The sequence below is a fragment of the Equus caballus genome, chromosome 23, assembly GCF_041296265.1.
Source record: "Equus caballus isolate H_3958 breed thoroughbred chromosome 23, TB-T2T, whole genome shotgun sequence".
In the NCBI taxonomy this organism is placed as follows: Eukaryota; Metazoa; Chordata; class Mammalia; order Perissodactyla; family Equidae; genus Equus; species Equus caballus.
Genome location: NC_091706.1, coordinates 12030539 through 12054336, shown reverse-complemented (window position 1 = coordinate 12054336; position 23798 = coordinate 12030539). Strand labels below are relative to the sequence as shown.

Below are 23798 nucleotides of genomic sequence, written 5' to 3'. Positions count from 1 at the left end.
GCCAGGCAGCCATATTCTTACATTTGCCTCTAATAAACAAGTGCTTATTAGTGATGAGGCAAACATGTTCACAAGTTTAAGGGAATAATCACATTTATTAATACAGATTGCTTCTTTTTCCTTATGCAGTGCTGTCCAACAACAGTAAATGTAAGAAATGGTTCAGGGTCAAATATGCTTTTCATAATTTTTAAATTATGCATATCGCTGTCTCTTCACTGCCTGCAGCACCAAATCCAAACTCTTTGGAGTGATAAACGAGACTCTCCGTGATCTGGTCCCTCCTGCCTCTCTGACTCTGGCAGGAACCATTTCTCCAGCCTGGTCCAGTGAGCCCATGGAGTGGGTGTGTGTTCTCAGGCTTTTTCTGCTTCGAGTGCCCTTCCCACCTCTTCTTTCTCTGTTGAACTTCTACTTATCCTTTATGATGCAGCTTCAATTTCATTTCTTCCTTCTCATATCCTTCTCTTTCCTCATCTTTCTGGCCTAGCTGCCCAAATATGTGCTCACCCCATCATAAGTCCTTAAAAGGTATGGCAGTAGTCTGCCGTAATCATCCCCCTGGATAAACCATGAGCTCCTGAGGGGCAGAGGTGACATTTGTCATCATTACCTCCCCAGGGAGCATGGCGTACGGCAGGTGTCACAGGCAGTGCTCAACAATATTACCTGACAGACAAAATGAGTTGAATTTGAATTTCATCCAGCTACCTGCCACTCACATAAACCTTCACTTAATATTTATTAAGCTCTACTAAGGACAATGTAATGTGCTAAGGGCAGGGGATGCAGAAATTTCAAGATGAAGATACCACAGCTTCCAGAATAGAGGTAAGTACAAGTAAGTGCAGGAAGCAGTTGCTTTTTACTGATGAGATATAAGGAGACATTTGATTTGAACCTTAAGAGATGAACAGAATTTCATCAGTTCAGAGACCAGAGAAGCATTCAAGGCCATGGAACTGAAGGGTGGAAACAGATGAACTTAAATGTTCATAAAAAGAATATGCACTCATTTAAAACATGCAAACAATACAAAGGTATTTTGTCATCACTCCCCAGTCCCACACTCAGAGTGGAGTTCTCACACATTTCATATAGACATATATAGTATATGTTTTTGATTATGTGCAATTTTTGCTTTACAAGAATTGGATGACACTGCTTATGTTTTCTGCAACTTGATTTTTGACTCATATCACAGACTACTTTCTGTGTCACTACACCCAAATTAATGAACCTTTAGGCCATACTTTGGTATGGCTGAATGCCCAGGAAATAATTATGCTTTTTGACAGAATGGTGAAAATAAACTTAATTGATTTTATTGTTCTATATGGTTTATGCACACAGGCATATGGACGCTCATGTGAAAAGAAACCACCTATATTTTTACCCAGGATATGCATCAGAAAGTGTCAGACCCACCCAAGGAAACTATTCTTTTGCTTCTTTTCATTCTAAGGATTTTATAAATTTCTCTCTTAGATTTATATCAGGCTTTATGAACATTGCAGTCACATTGCAGGAAGGCTGAGAAAAGAGAAGGGCTATGACTTTTATGAGACTAAACAGGCAAAAACTAACATCAACATGTCGGGGTCAGCAGCTCAACCAGCACTACACAATGAGAGGGTTTCATGTGAATAGTGATGAAACAGACACATTTCATTTCTCATTTCCTTAATTTGTTGGTGTTTGCCTCAGCGAGATGATAGAATGACTGTCCAATCTCTTTAAAGCATTGGTTTCTTTTGAAAGGAAAAAGAGAACATGTACTATTGGGAACTATTTATGTTGTATTTTCTCTTCTGCTGAAATGAAAGTCTTATATTCTGATAACACCTGTAGGCTTCTAGAATATCAGAATAACAGTAAAATTTTGTGCATAAAAGCAAAAACATTCTGCTGAAAAGTAAGTCAAGGTAAACAATTCTTTCACAAAACAAGAATCCTCTAAATTTTACCCTTTACCCAACGCATTCAGTTGAACCATAAAAAACTGCTAATATTCAATCATTTTTTTTTTACCAGAAACAATGGCAATTTAATACAGTTCAAAGTAATACACCTATGAAAAATAAAGCTATTAAAATTAAGGCCATTTGATAGACACTTCTGTTTTTAAATGACTAGCTGAGACAGTCTGCTTAAGGTAGAACTTTGCAGAGAACAAACCCGAAGCCTGACCTTGCTGTGCACTTTTCCATGCAAAATGCACCTACACGTACACTTGACTATTCAGAGAGTGAGTGTGGCACACAAGAGTTCACATGAAGTACCCAGAACGTTAGTCCATGAGAGAAAATGTGTGGATGTGGTTGTGTCAATATGCTTTCATTAGTAGTGTAGCAAACTTAGAAAAGAAATTTCCCTTCTAAGATGGTTAGTGTTTTCCCATGATAAACACGTAGGAGTTGGCTAAGCACACACACGTGTCTGCCAACAGGCAGCCTGTGGTGTGGCCCAAGCTCTGGCCCCTGACCCTGTACGTGTGACTATGTCAGTCAACCTCTCTGGGTCAATTCCTCCCTGAGGGAGACCCACCTAGGTGATTTCTAGAGTTTCTTGCAGTTTTAAAATCCTGGGTTATCTGTGTAATTCATTCCTTTTGTCAACGTGATGCTCTGGGGCTGCTTCAGCCACAGACTTGCCTCATGGCCATGTGGGCTATTGCTCATTCCTCTGTCTTAGCAATGTGCACTTGCAACAACAACAGAAAGAAGCGGAAATAAAATGCTGAGCTTTGCCTGGTGTAGATGGATCAGAGCAAGACTGTATGTACAAGGTCGACAGGCCACGATATGCAGAACTCATCCTCAGGGCTCAGGATATAATTTCTATCATTTACAAAAACTGAGGTGGTGGGGGCTGTTCCAGAAAGAAGAGAGCAAAGAAAAGTAATCCAAAAGCCTGCGGGCTCACAGGGTGGCAGTCTGGGAGAGCTCACTGGGCAGCCAGGGTCTCACCTAGACTTCAGCCCCTTTCACAGGTGTCAGTGACAACTGCTCCTACTGCGTTCACTCCTGGGGGCTGTTGTGTCCAGAACGGACCTTCCTCCTAGGGTCAAGTGTGTGTCTGCTCCCCTGGGTCTGTCATTCAAAGTTGAAAAAGAAGGTTTGACTTCCCTCCTACTGCCCCTCACACGCTCTAGGGGCAGTGCCAGGCTCGGATGGAGCCAGTAGAGGTAACAGCTGCACCTGAGTATTTCCCCCAAAATTCTTCACTTGTCATTGTACCTCAACTTCTGATTAGGGATTTATTTGTTTAACTAGTACAGTTAATCTGAAGCCAGCAACCACTCTCACTTTGGTGTGGTCAGCAAGCTTTCCTCTGAACACTTCCCTAAGGCTAGGTTGACCTGTGGGCACCAAAGGGGGCAAGTGTGTGTGGGATCAAGGAGTGGAAGAGGGCAGGCAGGGCTCGCTGCAATGAGGGGTCAGCAGTGGGGTATCGCTCTATGGAGAGAAAAGGAGATTCAAGACTGTGACAAAGATAAACTTGATTTATTAGGACATTTTGATCATTGTCAGCCCTGCAAGCTTTGTAGTCCTAGAAAAATAACCAGCAACCATGACAGGATGTGAAACACACAAAGAAATAAACAAAATCATTTAGGACCAGTCAGTTCTGGAGCAGATTCTGATAAGAAATATTTATTCTTAGTTTCTCGCGTTCATGGCTGCCATTTGCAGCTGAGCCACTAGGTGTCAACAGAGCACTGTGCTCGTATATGGTCTGACCGTCAAACTCTCCTGTCACCTGGAAGGATACGTTGTTATTATTATTACTGCTATTTTTTTTTTAAGGAAGATTAGCCCTGAGCTAACATCTGCTGCCAATCCTCCTTTTGCTGAGGAAGACTGGCCCTGACCTAACATCTGTGCCCATCTTCCTCTAATTTATATGGGGGATGCCTACCACAGCATGGCTTGCCAAGCGGTGCCATGTCTGCACCCGGGATCCGAACCAGCGAACCCTGGCCACCGAAGGGGAATGTGTGCACTTAACCGCTGTGCCACCAGGCTGGCCTCAAACTATTATTTTTTAAATAGGAGTTTTGTGATTTCTTCTTCTCATGTCGTGTTTTCTTGTAGTCATTTCAGTGTAGTATTTTTATTTGTTTTCTCCCATGGGTGAGACTATCATATAGAAAACGGTTGGAAGGACTTTTGACAACGATTCCTTGCCCAGATTCCTCCTCTCGTTAGTTCAGATCGCAGCCTGAGTCATTGCTGGTGCAGGTGGATGCCATAACTGGACCTTCAAGGCTCTTCTCTCAGAAAGTAATTGTTTTTTAAACAAAGTCATTTGCCACCAAATTTTAACATGAATTTAAAAGGGAAAATTTTGTGAATAGCCTAAGTATTAAACGAATGAGGGAGAACATAAAATATATTTAGTTGACACAGTATTTATTTTAGTTCCCTATTTATTCACTAAATAAGTATAGCTTGAGTTTACTTTGAGCAACCAGGATTAAAAGAAATCATAATAGACCCAGCATGAATTGGCAATCAGAGCTAATAAAAACTTAATGCACTGTCTTTCCCCCAATTATCTTTTTTTAAAAAACAGGTTTATTGAGGCATAATTTACATACCATAAACTTCACCCATTTGAAGTGTATAACTAAGTCATCACCACAATACAGTTTTAGAACATTTCCATCACCCCCAAAAGACCCCTCATGCCCATTGGCGCCCAATTACTTTTTAAATTTGATTGTTGCAGGAAGATACACTTGCATAAAATTATTTAATATTTAATTTGTTTAGTGGAAGGAAACGTTTCTCTTCCCTTTGAGAATGTATCCCCAAATTACGTGCTCAAATTTTGTTCATAGCCCTTCATCACACACCATCTGCTCTAACCAACAGATTTCTCTCGTCTCCACAGTATGCGAGGTTAATTCACCCCTCTGGCTCTTTGCTCCCCCAAGTTCCCTTTTCTAGAGCCGTGGTTTATCCAATTCACTATCCAAATCTCTCCATCTTTTAAGCCGGAGTTCAGATTGCATCGTCTGCCTGAAGCCTCGGCGCCTGTGCTGACTCCCGACCCTCCCCACCTCCTTGCCTCTGGTTTGTAGACTCTGTTTTGTAGAACCTGAGTGTATTTCCTTTCGCTACAATGTAGCTTTGACTGCTTTGAGTTTGGGTTGATAGATACACTCTTTCTCTAGCAGCCCGACCTCTGGTGCTCCACTCAAGAAACCTGAGTTGACTGACCAATTGATTGCAGAGCCGCAGAAGGAAAATGGTGACAAGAGGGGAAGTGGTTGACACGGCAGAATTGCAGTCAAGGTAAGCTCAAAATTAGAGGGACAAATCAATCCGCATGCTCAGTGATCTTCTAAAGTAGAAAGGAGTGAGAAGGGAAATGAAATGTATTGAGGGACTATTTGCCAAATAACTTTTTTCATACAGTATTTTGTGTAATTCTAACAAATTTGCAGGTGAGATAACTGGGGCTCAGAGAAACTAAGAAACATGACCAAGACCACACAGCTTTAAAAGAAGTCAAACTTCAAACCCAGGCCTGGCATTTTGCACACCCCTTCCATGCCTCATGTGCACCTTCCCCTCAGTGACAATCCCCAGGCTCTCAAGAAGAGAGAAGCTATCCATCAACTCCCCATAACTAGAGTTTACCTGGGAAATCACCCCTGAGAAGCTGGGGTTTGGGCTCTGTAAGGTCACTCTGTGCCCTACTATAGTGGAAAGCCACTGGGAATGAGAATAATCAATAACTATCGTACAAAATAAAGTGAGATGGTTACCACAGGTGATATTCAAATGCCATAGGGATTCAAGGGAGAGAGAGTCATCTCCCATTGGGAGAAAACGAAAAGCTTGATGGAAAATGTGGTGTTTGAGATAAATCTTGAAGATTGGAAAGACAATTCAAGCTGTGGAAACAGCATGTACAAAGGGGACTGTGCAGAAAGAATGAATGAAGCTGGGCTGAGATCGCTCTCCTTATAGAGGCTCGCTTTCAAGGCTGACGCTTGGCTGGTGTCTGGGAAATTAACAGGTAAACAGTTCCCTTCATTAATGCGAAATTTTCCCTAAATGATAAGAGTGGCTCACTGTGCCTAGGTTGTTTGTGCAAACAATGCGGTTTATGCTGATTACCTGCTTTCTTTCTGGGAATCTGGAATTTTGTTACATGCTAGGCAGAGGGTGCCTATGTGACCAGCACCTGATGCAAATCTTGGACACTGAGTCTCTATGAGCTTCCCTGGCAAACATGTCATCACACTGACTGCTGGAGGAATTAGTGGATCCTGTGTCTACACTGGAAGAGGACTCTTGGAAGCTTATGCTTGGTTTCCTCCAGGCTTTGCCCCACGTGCCTTTTCCCTTTGCTGATCTTGCTTTGTATTCTTTCCTTATAATAAATCTTAGCCATGAGTATGATTATATACTGAGTTCTGTGTGCATTCCTAGCAAGCCACTGAACCTGGGGACTGTCCTGGGGACCTCTGACACAGTGGCAGAATTGGAAGACATTGGCATTTAAAGAGTGGCAAGGTCTGACTGCAGTGTAGGGTGTCCATGGGGAGAAAAGGCAGGAAAGGTAGACTGAGGTCAGCTACTTGCCAGCATCTTTCTGTTTTTGATTTTAAACTTATTTCATTTTGCTCAGAGAACACACTTTGTATGATTCTAATTCTTTTAAAAATGTGGAATTTCTTCCCATGATATGGTCCAGGACATGGTGTCTCTTACTGAGTGTACCATATCCACTTGAGAAGAATGTGCATTCTTTTCCTATTGGGTGGAGTGTCCTATAAATGTCAGATCCAGTTGGTTGATGGTTTTGTTCGGTTCTTCTATATTTTTGCTGATTTTCTGTCAACTTGATCTATCAATTACTGGGAGAAGCGTTTTGAGGTCTCCAACTTTAATTTGTTGATTTTCCTTTCAATTGTATCATCTTTTGCATCATCTATTTTCTGGTTAGCTTGTTAGAGCATGCACATGTTACAATGTGTATGAACAGTTATATCTTCTTGGTGAATTATCTATCTTATCACTATGTTGTCAACTTAAAAAGCAAATTTTCCTGTTATTTTATCTCAAAATGCGGTTATTTGAGAATAGCCAAAAGAATTGCAATTCAGGATGTGAATGCTATGGCAAACTGTGGACAAATCCAGACAACGAAGCAGCGGAGCTGCCTTTATAGAGAAAAAAGGGAGTAGGGAGGGGCTGTTGTAAGGTAAAGTCCACTGGGGGAGAGTAACAGTTCAGAGGGGCAATGGCTTCCCATTGCCTGGGCTGTGTCTGGGTGGGCAGAGAAATCTTCCCTCAGTAGTAAAGTAGTTTTACTCCCTGCTGGACATTCAAGCAAGTGTCCCTCTCTTCCTGTTTGTGTAATTCATGTGTGATAGGGTGTGAGAGCTCCCACTACAGGCCTTTCAGAGTCCAATTTAGTTAAGGTTTCTTTTATTAATTTCCACAGTGTAATTAATGTCCCTCTTTATCCCTGGAAATTTTCCTTGCTAAGGAGCCTACTTTTTCTGATATGAGTAAATTCATTCCAGCTTTATTTTGATTAGTATATGCATGGTACACTTTTTCAACCTTTTGCTTTCAACCTACTTAGCTTTAAACATAATGTTATATTTGAAGTGAGTTTCTTGTGGAAGGCATATAATTGGGTCCATTTAAAAAAATCATTCAGACAATCTCTGTCTTTTAATCGGTGTGTTTGGGCCATTTACATTCAAGGTAGTTACTGCTATATTGCATTTAGGTCTACCATTTTATTATTTGTTTTCTATGTGTTCTCTTTATTTTTATTCTTTCCTTTTTCTTGGCTGCATTTTTATCATTTGAATTTCTTTTAGCATTCCGTTTTAATTTACCTACTAAGTTTTTGACTAGAGCTTATTGTACAGTTTTTATAGTGGTTGCTCTAGATATTCTCAATATTCATATTTAACATTTCGCTGTCTACGCAGAGTCAGTATTTTACCATTTCAAATGGAATGTAGAAGCCTTGCCAATATCAGTCCTTTCATCCTCCCCATTCATGTTGCAGTTGTCGTATGTATTACTTTGACATACGTTGAACACGCCAGTAGGCAACGTTACAGTGTTTTCCTTTCAAACATCATACACATGTCAAAGAACTTGAGAAGAGTAGTATATTATACTTACCCAGATATTTACCATTTACATGTCTCTTCCTTCACATCTAATAATCAGGTTTCCTCTGGTATCTTTTCCTTTCTACTTAAAGAATGTCATCTAGCACGTCTGCTTGTTATTAATTAATTCATCTGAAAATATCTTAATTTCATCTCAATACTAGGATATTTTCACTGGTTATTGAAATCTGGGTTGACAGTTAGTTTCTTTCGGCACTTTAAATTCTTGTGCCTCTCCTTCTAGTATCCATGGTTTCTTTTGAGAAACCACAGACATTCAAATCATTGTTTCCTTGTATGAAATACATCATTATTCTCTGATTCCTTTTTCTTCTCCAGCTTTATTGAGATAATGACTGACATATAATATTATGTAACTTTAAGACATACAACAGGATGATTTGTTAAACATATATATTGTGGAATGATTATCACAATAAGGTTAGTTAACACCTCCACCACTTCACATAATTACCTTTTTTTTTTGTAGTGAGAACATTTCAGGTTTAAGATTTACTGTCTTAGCAACTTTCAAGCATATAATACAGTATTGTTAACTATTGTCACAATGCTGTACATTACAGCCCAGTACTTATTTACCTTGTAACTGGAAGTTTGTAAACTTTGACTGACATTGTCCCATTTCTCAGACCCTGACAACCACCATAATACTCTCTCTTTCTATGAGTTTGGGTTTTTAGATTCCACAAATAAGTGAGATCATACGGTATTTGTCTTTCTCTGTCTGACTTATGCTACTTAGCGTAATGCCTGTAAGATTCATCCATGTTGTTGCAAACAGCAGGATTTCCTTCTTTTTTATGACTGAATAATATTCCATATATATATATATATTTTGATAATAGCCATTTTACCAAGTGTTGGATGATATCTCTTTGAGGGTTTTATTTGCATTTCCCTGATGATTAGTGATGTTGAGCACCGTTTCTTGTACTTGTTGGTTATTTGTATGTCTTCTTTGTAGAACTGTCTATTCAAGTTGACTGCCATTTTTAAAACTGGATTGTTTGTTTTCCACTATCGTTTTGTATGAATTCCTTGCATATTATTTTATATTATGATATTTTAATACAATATTTTGGATATTAACCTCTTATCAGATATATGGTTTGCAAATATTTTCTCCTATTTGGTAGGTTACCTTTTCATTTTGTTGATTGTTTCTTTTGCTGTGCAGAAGGTTTTTAGTTTGATTTAGTTCTACTTGTTGATTTTTGCTTTTGTTGCTTGTGCTTTTGGTGTCATATCAAAAAATCATTGCCAATACCTATGTCAAGGAGTTTTTCCCCTAAGCTTTTTTTTTTGAGGAAGATTAGCCCTGAGCTAACATCTGCTGCCAATCCTCCTCTTTTTGCTGAGGAAGACTGGCCCTGATCTAACATCTGTGCCCATCTTCCTCTATTTTATACGTGGGACGCCTGCCACAGCATGGCTTGCCAAGTGGTGCCATGTCCGCACCCGGGATCTGAACCAGCGAACCCCGGGTTGCCAAAGCAGAATGTGTGCACTTAACCACTGCACCACCGGGCCAGCCCGTCTCCTATGTTTTCTTCTAGAAGTTTAATGGTTTTGGGTCTTAAATTTAAGTCCTTAATCCATTTCAGGTTAATTTTTGTGACTGGCATAAGATAGGGGTCTAATTTCATTCTTTTCTATATGAATATCCACTTTTCCCAATGCCCTTTGTTGAAGACATTATCCTTTCCCCACTGAGTATTCTTGGCACTATTGTCAATTATTAGCTGACTGTATGTGCATAGGTTTAGTTTGGGTCTCTTGATGCTATTCAAATGGTCTATGTGTCTGTTTTTATGCCAGCATAATAATGTTGTGATTACTATAGATTTGTAATATAGTTTGAAATTAGGAAGTGTGATGCTGTCAGTTTTGTTCTTTCTTAAGATTGCCTTAGCAATTTGGGGTCTTTTGTGGTTCCATATGAATTTTAGGAAATTTTTTTCTGTTTATGTGAAAAATGCAATTAGAATTTTGATAGAGATTGCATTGAATCTGTAGATGGTTTTGGGTAGTATGGACATTTTAACAACATTAACTGTTCTTATCCATGATGACAAGGTATCTTTCCATTTGTTTGTGTCATTTTCAATTTCTTTCATCAATGTCTTATGGTTTTTGTGTGTAGACCTTTCACTTTCTTAGTTAAACTTATTCCTAAGTATCTCATTGTTTTTGATGCTACTGTAAATCAGATTGTTTTCTTTATTTCTTTTTCCAGATAGTACGTTGTTGGTGCATAGAAACATGAGTGATTTTTGCATGTTGATTTTGTATCCTGAAACTTTACTGAATTTATTTATTAGATATAACACTTCTTGGTGGAGTCTAGTAATTTCTGTACACAAGGTCATGTCATCAGCAAATGGAGACAATTTTACTTTCTCCTGTCTGAGTTGGATGTCTTTTATTTCTTTTTCTGGCCCAGTTGCTCTGGCTAGGATTTCCAGTGCCATGTTGAATAGGAGTGCTGATAACTGTCATTCTTGTCTTTTTCCTGATCTTAGGAAGCTTCTAACCTTTCACCATTGACTATGATGGTAACTCTGGGCTTGTCAAATATGGCCTTTATTATGTTGAGGTATATTCCTTCTGTACCCACTTTGTTCAGAGGTTTTATCATGAAAGTATGTTAAATTTTGTCAAATGCTTTTTCTGCATCTATTGAAATGATCATATGATTTTTGTCTTTTATCCTATTAATGTGGTATATCACATTTTTTGATTTGTATATATTGACCCATCCTTGCATCCCAGGGATCAATCCACTTGATCATGACATATGATCTTTTAATGTATTATCAAATTTGATTTGCTAGTATTTTGCTCAGAATTTTTGTGTCTATATGCATCAGGGATGTTGGCTTATAGTTTTCATTTCTTGCAGTATCCTTATATAGCTTTGGTATCAGGGTAATGCTGGCCTTGTGAAATGAGTTTGGGAGTGTTTCCTTTTCTTCAATTTTTTGGAAGAGTTTGAGAAGAATTGGAGTTGCTTCTTCTTTAAATGTTTGGTAGAATTCACCCATGAAGCCATCTGGTCCTGGGCTTTTCTTTATTGGGGGGTTTTTGATTACTGATTCAATTCCTTACTTGTTATTAATCTGTTCAAATTTTCTATTTCTTCCTGATTCAGTTTTTGTAGGTTGTATGTTTCCAGGAATTTGTTCATTTCTTTTAAGTTATCCAGTTTGTTGGGATATATTGTTCACAGTAGTTTCTTATGATCTTTTGTATTTCTGTGGTATGAGTTGTAATATCTCTCACTAATTTTTAAAAAATTATTTATTTTTTATTAAGATTATGATAGTTTACAGCCTTGTGAAATTTCAGTCGTACATTATTTTTAATCATGTTGTGGGTACACCGCTTCACCCTTTGTGCCCTCCCCCCACCCTCCCCTTTCCCCTGGTAACCACCGATCAGTTCTCCTTGTCTATATGTTAACTTCCACCTATGAGTGGAGTCATATAGAGTTCGTCTTTCTCTGTCTGGCTTATTTCGCTTAACATAATACCCTCAAGGTCCATCCATGTTGTTGCAAATGGGACGATTTTGTCCTTTTTTATTGCTGAGTAGTATTCCATTGTCTATATATACCATATCTTCTTTATCCAATCATTAGTTGCTGGGCACTTAGGTTGTTTCCACATCTTGGCTATTGTAAATAATGCTGCGATGAACATAAGGGTTCATGGGACTCTTGGAATTGCTGATTTCAGGTTCTTAGGATAGATATCCAGTAGTGGGATGGCTGGGTCATAAGGTATTTCTATTTTTAACGTTTTGAGAAATCTCCATACTATTTTCCATAGTGGCTGCACCAGTTTGCATTCCCACCAACAGTGTATGAGGGTTCCTTTTTCTCCACAACCTCTCCAACATTTGTCACTCTTGGTTTTGGATATTTTTGCCAATCTAACGGGTGTAAGGTGATATCTTAGTGTAGTTTTGATTTGCGTTTCCCTGATGATTAGTGATGATGAGCATCTTTTCATGTGTCTGTTGGCCATCCATATATCTTCTTTGGAGAAATGTCTGTTCATGTCCCCTGCCCATTTTTTGATTGGGTTGGTTGATGTTTTGTTGTTGAGCTGTGTGAGTTCTTTATATATTATGGAGAGTAATCCTTTGTCGGAAATTAGCTTGTAAATATTTTTTCCCAATTACTGGGCTGTTTTTTGTTTCAATCCTATTTTCCCTTGCCTTGAAGAAGCTCTTTAGTCTGATGAAGTCCCATTTGTTTATTCTTTCTCACTGATAATTTTAATTACTTGATTTCTCTCTTTTTTTCTTGGTGAGTCTGGCTAAAGGTTTGTAAATTTTACTTATCTTTTCAAAAACCAACTTTTAGTTTCATTAATCTTTTCTATTTTTTCTATATTGCTAATCTTTTCTATTGTTTGATATACTTCTGCTCTGATCTTTATCTCTCTCCTTTTGTTAGCTTTGGGCTTAGTTTGTTTTTGTCATTCTAGCTTCTTAAGGTGTAAAGTTAGGCTGTTTATACGAGATCCGTCTTTTTCTTAATGTAGGAATCTATCACTGTAAACTTCTCTTTTAGAACTGCTTTTGCTACATCCCATAAATTTTGGTACGTTGTGTTTCCATTTTCATTTGTTTCAAGATATTTTTGTTTCTCTTTTGGTTCTATCTTTGACCCATTGCTTGTTTGGGAGTGTGTTGTTTAATTTCTATGTACTTGTGAATTTTACAGTTTTCCTCCAGTTATTGATTTCTAGTTCCAAATCATTGTGGTTGTAAAAGATACTTGGTATGTTTTTCATCTTTCTAAATTTGATAAGACTGTTTTTCTAACCTAACATATGGTTGTCCTGGAGAATGTTTCATGTGCACTTGAGAAGAATGTGTATTCTGCTGCTGTTGTGTGGAATGTGCTGTGTGCAGTCTGTTAGGCCCATTTGCTGTAAAGTACAGTTCAAGTCCAGTGTTTCCCTACTGATATTCTGTCTGGATGATCTATCCATTGCTGAAAGTGGGGCATTGAAGTCCCCTACTTATTGTATTGTTGTCTACTATTCCCTTCAGATCCGTTAGTATTTGCTTAATATATTTAGGTGCTCTGATGCTGGGTATATATATTTACTATGATTATATCCTCTTGATGAGTTGACCCCTTAATATTATAAAATGACCTTCTTTGTCTCTTACTACAGTTTTTGACTTAATGTCTATTTTGTCTGATATAAATACTGCTACCTCTGCTCTCTTTGTTTTTGTTTAGCATAGAACATCTTTTTACATCTCTTCATTTTGAGCCTATGTGTGTCCTTGAAGCTGAAGTGAGTCTCTTGCAGGAAACATATAGTTGGGTCTTGTTGTATTTTATCCATTCAGCCATTCTGTGCCTTTTGATGGAGAATTTAATCCATTTATATTTGAAAGTAATTGTTGATAAGTAAGGACTTACTATTGTCATCTTGTTAATTGTTCTCTGGCTGTTTTTGTTCCTTTTCCCTTTCTTTCTTCTTGCTGTTTTCCTTTGTGAATTGATGATTTTCCATAGTGTTATACTTTGATTCCTTTCTCTTTATCTTATGTGTGTTTTCAGAGGTTTTTGTTTTGTGGTTACCTTGAGGATTACTTGAAACATCTTGTTGATATAACAGTCTATTCTAAGCTGGCAACAGCTTAACTTTGATTGCATACAAAAATTCTACTCTTTTACTCCCCCTCCCACATTTTATGTTTTTGATGTCACAATTTACATCTTTGTATATTGTGTATCCATTAACAAATTATTTTAGCTATAGCTTTTTTTTTAATACTTTTGTTCTTTAACCTTTATACTAGACTTAATTGGTTAATAAACACCATATTACAGTATTAGAGTATTCTAAATCTGACTGTATACTTACCTTTACCAGTGTGTTTTATATTTTCGTATGTTTTCATTTTACTAATTAGTGTCTTTTCATTTTATGTTGAAGATCCCCTTTTAGCATTTCTCATGAGGCCAGTCTAATGGCAATGAACTCCTTCAGCTTTTGTTCATTTGGGAAAGGCTTTATCTTTACTCCACTTTTGAAGGACTGCTTTTCTGGGTAAAGTATTCTTGGTTGGCAATTTTTCTTTTAGCACTTTGAATGTATCATCCTACTCTCTCTTGTCCTGCGAGGTTTCTGCCAAGAAACCCAGTGAAGACTTATGGGTGTTCCTTTATATGTAATTTTTTTCTCTTGATATTTTAAAATTTTTTGGCTTTGATTTTTGACAGTTTTATTATCATGTGTCTTGGAGAAGATCATTTTGGATTTAAATTTTGAGATGATCTAATATTTTTATGAATTTATGTGTCCAAATCTCTCTCTAGATTTGGGAAATTCTCAGATATTATTTCTTTAAATGAGCTTTCTGCCCGTTTCTCCCTCTCTTCTCCTTCTGGTATTCTAACTACACACAGATTGTTTCTTTTAGTGGTGTCCCATAATTCACATAGGCTTTCCTCACTCTTTTTCATTCTTTTTTCTTTTTGTTCCTCTGGATAATTTCAGATGACTGTTTTCTAGTTCACTAATTCTCTCTTCTGCTTGTTGAGTGCCTTTGAAATTCTCTATTGAATTCTTTAGTTGAGTCATTGAATATTTCAACTCTTGGAGTTTTGTTTGATTTTATTTAATGGTTTGTGTTTCTTTGTTGAAACTCTCATTTTGTTCATGCGTTGTGTTCCTAATTTCATTTAGTTGTCTGTGTTTTCTTGTAGTTCACTGAATTTCTTTAAGAGGATTATTCTGAACTTTTTGTCAGACACTTCTTAGATCTCCATTTCATTTTTTAGGGTCAGTCATTGGAGCTGTGTTAGTTTCCTTTGGTGGTGTCATGTTTCCTTGATTATTTGTGATCTTTATGGCCCTGTGTTTGTGTCTGCGCATTTGAGGAAGCGGGCATCTCTTCTAATCTTTTTAGACTGGCTTTTATAGGGAAAGCCTTTTACCAATCAGCTTGTCCAGAGATTCTGGCTGAGTTGTCTGGTCAGGTACACAGTTAGCTTGCTGCTGGAGTTCTTGGGGGACAAGGGGGAAGCGAGAAGTCCATAAGTCCATTGGTGGAAAACAAGGGTTCAGGATGGTGACAGTTTGTCATTGGCTGAGTTGCTGAGTTAGTTGATTTCTTGTTGTAGATGCAATGTACATCTCTTCCTGTTGGGGTCTGTAATTGATGATTCTTCCTGTTGACACTTCTTTCTGTGGAGGTGATTGTGATTGACAATCTTTCCTGTAATTGATGTGGAGTGGTGGTGTGTGAGAGCTCCCCATTCTTGCCTCCTGACTCCATTTCAAATAAGATTTCCCTTTATTAATTGTCACTGAAAAAAGTTTTATCAGATTTTTTTTCTGATGAGAGGTGGTTGTGTATAGGGTGGAAGCAGAACAGTATGTCTGTGAATGATTTAGATGAGAAAGAAGTGCCAACCCTAGCATGTCTCAGAGTGAACAACCTGGGACCTGTCTTCTAGGTTGAAAAAGGAAAACTGGGCTAAGTTTTAGGGAAAACAAAAGACAACAAATACAGTATTTTATTGTTATAGTGATGATGAAGGTATTTGTACTTAACCTGAGAGGTGAGTCCATTTTGGGGCTTGGCTGTTGCTCAGATGGTTACTCCAGGGAACTGTGCACCAGAATAACTGCTTTTGTTTACATAATTTCTGGAAGGAGCTTCTAATTCCATTGCCCATCAATCATCAGCTACACTAACTTGTGCGTTATGAATGAATTTTATGCACAAAGTATTGTTGTCAGAAACATCTTCCAAAGAGGGGAACATTAGATAAAATCAACAGAGAGGCCTCCCTTCTGTCCCCTCGGCCACCACCTGGGTTCAGATTCTCACTCTGGCGTTCTTGGACCACTGCAATTGTCTCACAGCTCTTTTCTTGTCTCACTTTTCTTCCCATGAAAAATCTACATAGTTTCACATAGCCATTCAGGGATGCAGGCTGCTTCCACGTTGTGGCACTGCTTTCCCCTCAGCCTGTGGAGTCCTCTTCATTCAGCCAGGAGATGGAGAAAGAGTGAGTAAATAGCATGTTGCTTCCACTCACATCCCCTTAGTGAGAACTCACTCATGTGGCCCTACTTAACTGCAACAGAGGCTGAGGAATGTTGTCCCCTCCCCAGGGACAAGAGGAGGACATGGGTACTGGCAGACTCTGCCATGGGGGGCGGTTCTTCAGATGGTGCCCAACTCTGCCATTTTCTTCTTCTCCTCCAACACTGGCCATGGGGCCCTATGTCCTTGCAAGTATTGATAGTTCTGTCCAGAGTGCTGTGTGGACTAACTCATGTTATGTGTATACTCCACTCTAGTATTCCTCTTTCGTGAAACTGCCCTAGAATACCCAGTTAGAGAAACACTTTTTCCATGTTTCCATGTTGATTTTTAAAATTAATTTATTTTTAACTTATAAAAATAATACATGCGTGTTCTGCACCCGGTTAGGCACCCCCCAGATCTGCCTCATCAGAGATAGCACATGTATAACTGGCTGTGTTTTCTCATGAGGTTGTGGCCTGTTCAGAAACACATTGCCTTGTATTTATGCAGAAATACAATAGGCCTTGAATAGCCAAGGCAAATGCTAAAGAATAAAGACAAAGTTGGGGGACTCTCAACACCAGATTGAAAGACTTACATTAAAACTTCTTAGGACACCCACGGTGGCATTGACACAAGAACAAACAGGCCAATGGAAGAGATGGTGAATCCAGAAATAGCCTGGATATAAATGGTCACTTGATCTACACAAAACACCACTGCAATTTAGTGGGTGCAGAATGCCCTTTTCAATAAATGATGCTGCATCAATTGCATACCTGTATGGAAAAAATCAGCTCACCCCATATGCAAAAATTAATTTGAGATGGATCAACATATTAAGTTGAGGGATAAAACAATAAGGCTTCCAGAAGAAAATGTAAGAATATCTTCATGACTGTGTGAAGGCAAAGATTTCTTAAACATGACCCATAAGCACTAACCATGAAGAAAAAAAGATAAGCTGGTCTTCATTAAAATTAAGAAATTCTATTCTTTAAAATACATCATTAATAAGGTGAAAAGATAAGTCAGAATTTGGGAGAAGAAAGTCACAAGGCATTGATCCAACAAAGGACTCATATTCTAAATATGTAAAGAACACTGACAAATGAATAAAAGAAATTTTTTTAAAGGCAAAAGAATTAGCAGGAATTTTATAAAAGAGGATATAAAAAATGGGTGATAAACATGTGGAAATATGTTTAAAATCATTACTCATCAGACAAGTGAAAATTAAAATCACCATGAGAAACCAATGTACAGTCAACAGAATAGACAAAATTAAGAAGAATGACAATGCCAAGTGTTGGGAAAGATAGAAAGTTCATGGAACTCTCATATGCTGCCATAGGTGTGGAGTGAACTATTGATAAAAGCTAAATATATGCCTAGCCTATGATCCAGAAATTCCAATTATCTGTGTGTGCTGTAAGGGTTAATCCCAGCAGTTCTGGAATCAGCCTGAGCAATTTTGCTACAGCACCTGCAGGGTGCTGATCCCTGGTCAAAGCATGAAACACACTGATTAACAGTGGTGCTTTGTAGCCATGGGTTTGAGGATCTTTAGGTGAGTTGTATCAGCTTATTGGCATTGTTTATTGGGAACAGATGATTGGCACCTGGTTTTGGTGAGACTCCCAGAAAGCTTTGCTATTGTAGCTAGTTAAATGGCAAGTATACACCTAGGTGGCCAGGACGATATAAGAAACCCCAGCAGAGACTCTATTTTGGGCTCCCAGGTGCTGAGGTGTTCTGTGCACACATTGGTGATTCCTCATTAGAGAAAGTGCATCCTGCCACGGCTCTTATAGAAGGTCAATAAGAGGTTGCACCTAAGGCAGCTTTCGGCTGTGATACAAATCCTTGTTTTAATACTGTTGCTATATTGTATGATTTTCTTGCAATAAATTGTGTATTTGTAGCATGGTCATTTTGGGTACTGTAAATCTTCCTTAGCAACCAAATCCTGTTTAAGTGCCCCTGTGGAAGCAAGGTACATACTCAAGAGAAATGAGTCCACCAAAAGACAAGTACAGGAATGTTCATGCCAACTTTATTCATTGAGGTTAAAAACTGGAAACAACTTATTGCCCATCAACATTAGAATGGTGATAAATTGTGATGTACTCATATAGTAGAATACTACACAGTGATTTTAAAAAAAACAACAAATCATCGATATATACAACAACATAGATGAGTCTCCCAGACATTCTGCTGGGTGAAAACAACAACAACCAGATACAAGAGAGTACACACTATATTATTCCATTTATATGAAGTCCAAGAACAGGCAAAACCTGATGGCGATGATATTCAGAAAAGTGGTTATCTTTGGAAATATTCTGTATCTTCATCTCAGTTGTGGTATATAAAATTTCACTCAGTGAACTGCTTAAGATTTCTGTATTTTGGGCACTTTAATTTATGTATGACATGCCTCAACAAAAAATAAAACAAAGAGAAAAGGCACTTCCAAGTTCCACAAAAGAATACAAAGAACTGCTGTCCAGAACCAAAACAAATAAATGGTGGATGGGAATCCATTTGAAGTTTTCCTTCAGGTGGAAACAGTGTGCTGTTCTAGTTTGTTCATGTGAACTGCTCTATTATAATCCAATGTGTGAACCAACACATTTATTCACTTATTCGACTGTTGGTAGACAATTGGGTTGTTTCTAGTTTGGGGCTGTTATTAACAGTGCTGTCATGAACACTTTTGTACATGTCTTTGGGTGAATCTATCTACGTATATCTATCAGATTGACGTTGCTGGTCATAGTACTTCTAGTTTTTTTTTAAATAGTAAAAACTTTAAAAAAGAAAGATAACTATTACTTATGGGTTTAACTCCTGCTGATCTTGTGTATTGCTATGTTTCTGCACTCGTGAGTTCCTATCTGTTCTATAGTACTTGAGGGAGAAGTAAATCTGATGTAATTCCCTAATGATCAAGATCTTGGATATATAATAGAAACTGAGCACAAATGACAAGACAAGCTGTAAAATAGGAGAAAATATGTGCAATAGATTTAACCATCAAAGAATTATCTAGAGCTTGAAATAAATTCCATAAATAAATGAGAAATAATGTGATAGAAAAATATGGGCAAAAGAAATGAATATACATTTCACAAGAGAGCAAACACAAATGGCCAATAATCATGTATCAAGATGATCAAACTCACGAGTCATCATCTCCATTTTTAGTTTTTACATAGGGGAGATCTTGTCAAGATGGCAGTGTGAGCAGACGTTGAACTTGCCTCCTGCCATGAACACAACCAAATTACAACAATTTTTGAAAAAATTACCACGGATTGAAAACTGAAAACTGGATAAAAAGAACCCTCACAACAAGGGACAGTCCTGATGAAGTCAGAAGAGGCAGCAATTCCTGCTGGAGAGGAAAAAAGCCACCTTTGGGGGCAGTGGAGCTTCTCAGCGGGCCAGGCGAGAGCCGCCCTAAGGTATGCAGCCCTCCCTGGAGGAGTGAGGTCTGGAGCGAGGCGATACTGCTATAAGCATCCTTCAGACTCGGCCCACCTGAGATGGGTGTCTCACTGGCTTTGCTGGCTATTAACTGCAGCGAGGATACCCCCAGAAAAGCTGTTGGCCGAAGCCGTAAAGATCCGGGTCTTAAAGGGCCCACGCACAAACTCACTCACTGCAGCAACCTAAAATCACCAGACAGAAGGCTGACAGTCTTTTGGTGAAATGAGACTCACCTGGTGGGCTCTGGGGGCATCTTGGTGAGAGGAGGGACCTCTCCGGAGACTGAGACATTGTTGGGGCCCGTTGTTCTGAGCTGATCGAGGCGTGCTGATGTAGATTAGATCCCTGTGGGTGCCATTGAGGTTCATCCCTTGGCCTGTTAGCCCAGGGTTCTGCCATGTCCACTAGAGCACAGACTTAATCCAGTTCAGCCAGGGCAGGCAACCCGCCCAAGGGACTGGCCCCACCTAACAGAAAGCCCTCAGGCTCCTTTTCAGCCTGCATTGACTGGGTGCCTTGATCCTCTACAGGCAGGCAAGGGTGTCTGCCTCTGTGGGGCAGGGCCTGTGCGAGGACCAGGTGAACTGCGGGGGGCATTGGTGGAGAGGTGGGGACCCCTGCAGTGCGGCATCGGGGTACACTTCAGAGGGTTGAGAATTGTGCATGGACCAGGACTGTGCTCATGGTGTATGTGGTCCCGTGGCGGGGGTCGGGGGGGTGAGGCTTATCAGTGGCAGAAGACCCATGCTTCACAAATAGCCATAAAAAGGATCAGCCCCACCTTCCAAAGTCTGAAACAATTGAGTGCCCCAGTGCCTAGGGCCAGCCCCACTCAGCTGCACCCCTAAGAGAACTGACAACAGCCTTGTAGGCCTGAGGCCTATCACAACTGTACCCCCTGAGCCTAGCAACCAGCTACACTGGGTACCAACCCAATTAAGAGGAAAACTTTAATAGGAGTGTGCTGATAGACTTTGTAGCCAACAGTGCTGAGGCTGCCCAAACCAGATTTACAAACAGCTGCCCAGGGAAGGAAAGATTAGATTCCCAGGGTACCTGCAGTGAGAGCAACTCTGCCACGGCAGAAGGACACAAGTAGCTCACAAAGGGGTCACTCCTGGTGCTTATGGACTGGTGATGAGAGGGAAGCACACTGCTGGGCCTCATAAGGCATCTCATACATAAGGCCACTTCTCCAAGATCAGGAGACATAGCCAACTCACCTAATACATAGAAATAAGCACAGAGAAAGAGGCATAATGATGAGGGAAAGGAATACTTTCCAAGCAAGGGAACAGTACAAAACCCCAGAAAAAGGACTAACTGAAACAGAACCTAGCAACCTACTCGACAAAGAGTTCAAACAAAATATCATGAGGATGCTCACAGATATGGGGAGAAGAATGGATGAACACAGTGAGCACAGCAGCAGAGAACTGGAAGATATTTAAAAAAAAAAAACAGTCATAAATGAAGAATACAATACTGGAGATGAGAATTTCACTAGAGGGACTCAGTAGCAGATTAGAGGAAGCAGAAGAATGGATCAGCAAGCTAGACGAAAGACTAGAGGAAATCACCCAGGCACAACAGAAAAGAGAAAAAAGAATTAGACAGAATGAGAACAGTCTAAGGGAACTCTGGGACAACATCAAGCATGCTAACATTCAGATTATAGGAGTCCCAGAAGGAGAAGAGAAAAACAAAGGGGCAGAAAATTTATTTGTAGAAATAACATGAATTTTCCTAACCTGAGGAAGGAAACAAACATCCAAGTTCAGGAAGCACAGAGTGCTCCAAACAAGATAAGCCCAAAGAGGCCCACATCAAGACATATTATGATTAAAATGTCCAAAGTTGAAGACAAAGAGAGAATCCTAAAGGCAGCAAGAGAAAGGCCACAAGTGATATATAAAGGGTAGTCCATCAGGCTATCAGCGGACTTCTCAGCCAAGACCCTACAGGTGAGAAGAGAATGGCACAATGTATTCAAAGTGCTAAAAGGACAAAACCTACAGCCAAGAATACTCTATCCATCAAGATTGTCATTTAGAATGGAAGGAGAGATAAAGAGCTTCCAAGACAAGCAAAAATTAAAGGAGTTTATCACCAAGAAACCAGTTCTGCAAGAAATGCTAAAGGGACTTATTTAAGTGGGAAAGCAATGACCACAAATAGAGATAAAAAAAAATTATCAAAAAACCAAAACAATAACAACAAAAAACCAGGCAATAAAATCACTTGTAAGGTAAAAATACAGTAAAGGCAGCAGATCAACTACCTGTGAAGATAATATGAAGGTTAAAAGACAAATGTACTAAAGTCACCTATTTCAATGATAAGAGGGTAATGGATAGACACGCACTAAAGAAGAGACTATATGTGACTTGAAAAACATATAATGTGGGAGGAGGGGAGTGAAAAAGTAGAGCTTTTAGAAAGAGGTCAAGCTAAAGAGTCTATCAACTCAATATAGACTGTTATATGCATAGTATATTAAATAGGATCCTCATGGTAATCGCAAATCAGGAACCTATAACAAACAAGAAAAAAAGTAAGACAAAAGAAATCAAGCATATTACTAAAGATGGCCGTCAAACCACAAGGGAAGAGAGCAAGAGAAAAAGAAAGGAACAGAGAAGAACTACTAAAACACCCAGAAAAAAAAGTGACAAAATGGCAATAAATACATATTTATCAATAGCTACTTTAAATGTCAATGGACTGAATGTTCCAATCAAATGCCATAGGGTTGCCAATTGGATAAAAAAATAAGACCCATGTATACAAGAGACACACTTCAGACCTAATGACACTCATAATCTGAAAGTGAAAGGATGGAAAAAGATATTCCATGCAAATGGCAGAGAAAAGAATGCAGGGGTAGCAATACTTATATCAGACAAAATAGACTCTAAAACGAAAACTGTAACAAGAGACAAAGACGGGCACTACGTAATGATAAAGGGAACAATCCAACAAGAAAATACAACACTTGTAAATATCTATGCACCCAACATAGGAGAACCTAAATATATAAAGCAATTATTAACAGACATAAAAGTAGAAATAGTAATAGTAATAGTAATAATAATAGTAGGGGAATTTAACACTCCACTTACACCAATAGATAGATCGTCCAAACAGAAGATCGATAAGGAAACACTCGCCTTAAAAGACACATTAGACCAGATGGACTTAGTAGATACATACAGAACATTCTATCCAAAAACCACAGAATACAGATTCTTTTCAAATGTACATGGAACATTCTCCAGGATTGACCACATATTAGGCCACAAAACAAGTCTCAATAAATTTAAGATCGAAGTAATACCATGCATCTTTTCTGACCACAAAGGTATGAAACCAGAAATCAACTACAGGAAGAAAACCAGAAAAGCCACAAAAATATGGAGATTAAACAAAATGCTACTGAATGACAATTGGGTCAATGACAAAATCAAAGAAGGAATCAAGAAATTCATGGAGACAAATGAAAATGAAGGTACGACATGTCAAAATCTGTGGGATACAGCAAAAGCGGTTCTATGAGGGAACAAAGAAGAAAAATCCCAAATAGACAATCTAAAAGCGCACCTAAAGGTACTGGAAAAAGAACAACAAACAAAGCCCAAAATCAGCAGAAGGAAGGAAATAATAAAAATCAGAGCAGAAATAAACAAAATAGGAACTAAAAAAAAAATGGAAAAATTTAATGAAACCAAGAGCTGGTTCTTTGAAAAGATAAACAAAATTGACAAAACCTTAGCTAGACTCACCAAGAAAAAAAGAGAAGGCTCAAATAAATAAAATCAGAAATGAAAGAGGAGAGATTACAGCGGACACCTCAGAAACACAAAAGATAATAAGAGAATACTATGAAAAGCTATATGCCAACAAACTGGATAATCTAGAAGAAGTGGATAAATTCTTAGAAATATGCAACCTTCCAAAACTGGGCCAAGAAGAAGTAGACAATTTGAATAGACTGATCACCATTAAGGAGATCAAAACAGCAATAAAAAACCTCCCAAAAAATAAAAGT

General features: G+C 38.7%; 1 long non-coding RNA gene across 1 annotated transcript in view; it reads left to right on the top strand.

The window, feature by feature from the left end:
• The window catches only part of LOC111770119 (uncharacterized), a 52230-nt gene that overhangs the window by 9704 nt on the left and 18728 nt on the right, over positions 1 to 23798 (top strand). Inside the window, exon 2 of the long non-coding RNA XR_002803067.2 lies at positions 5183 to 5303. This is a non-coding gene — a long non-coding RNA (uncharacterized lncRNA). The remainder of the gene's footprint in view (positions 1 to 5182; positions 5304 to 23798) is intronic.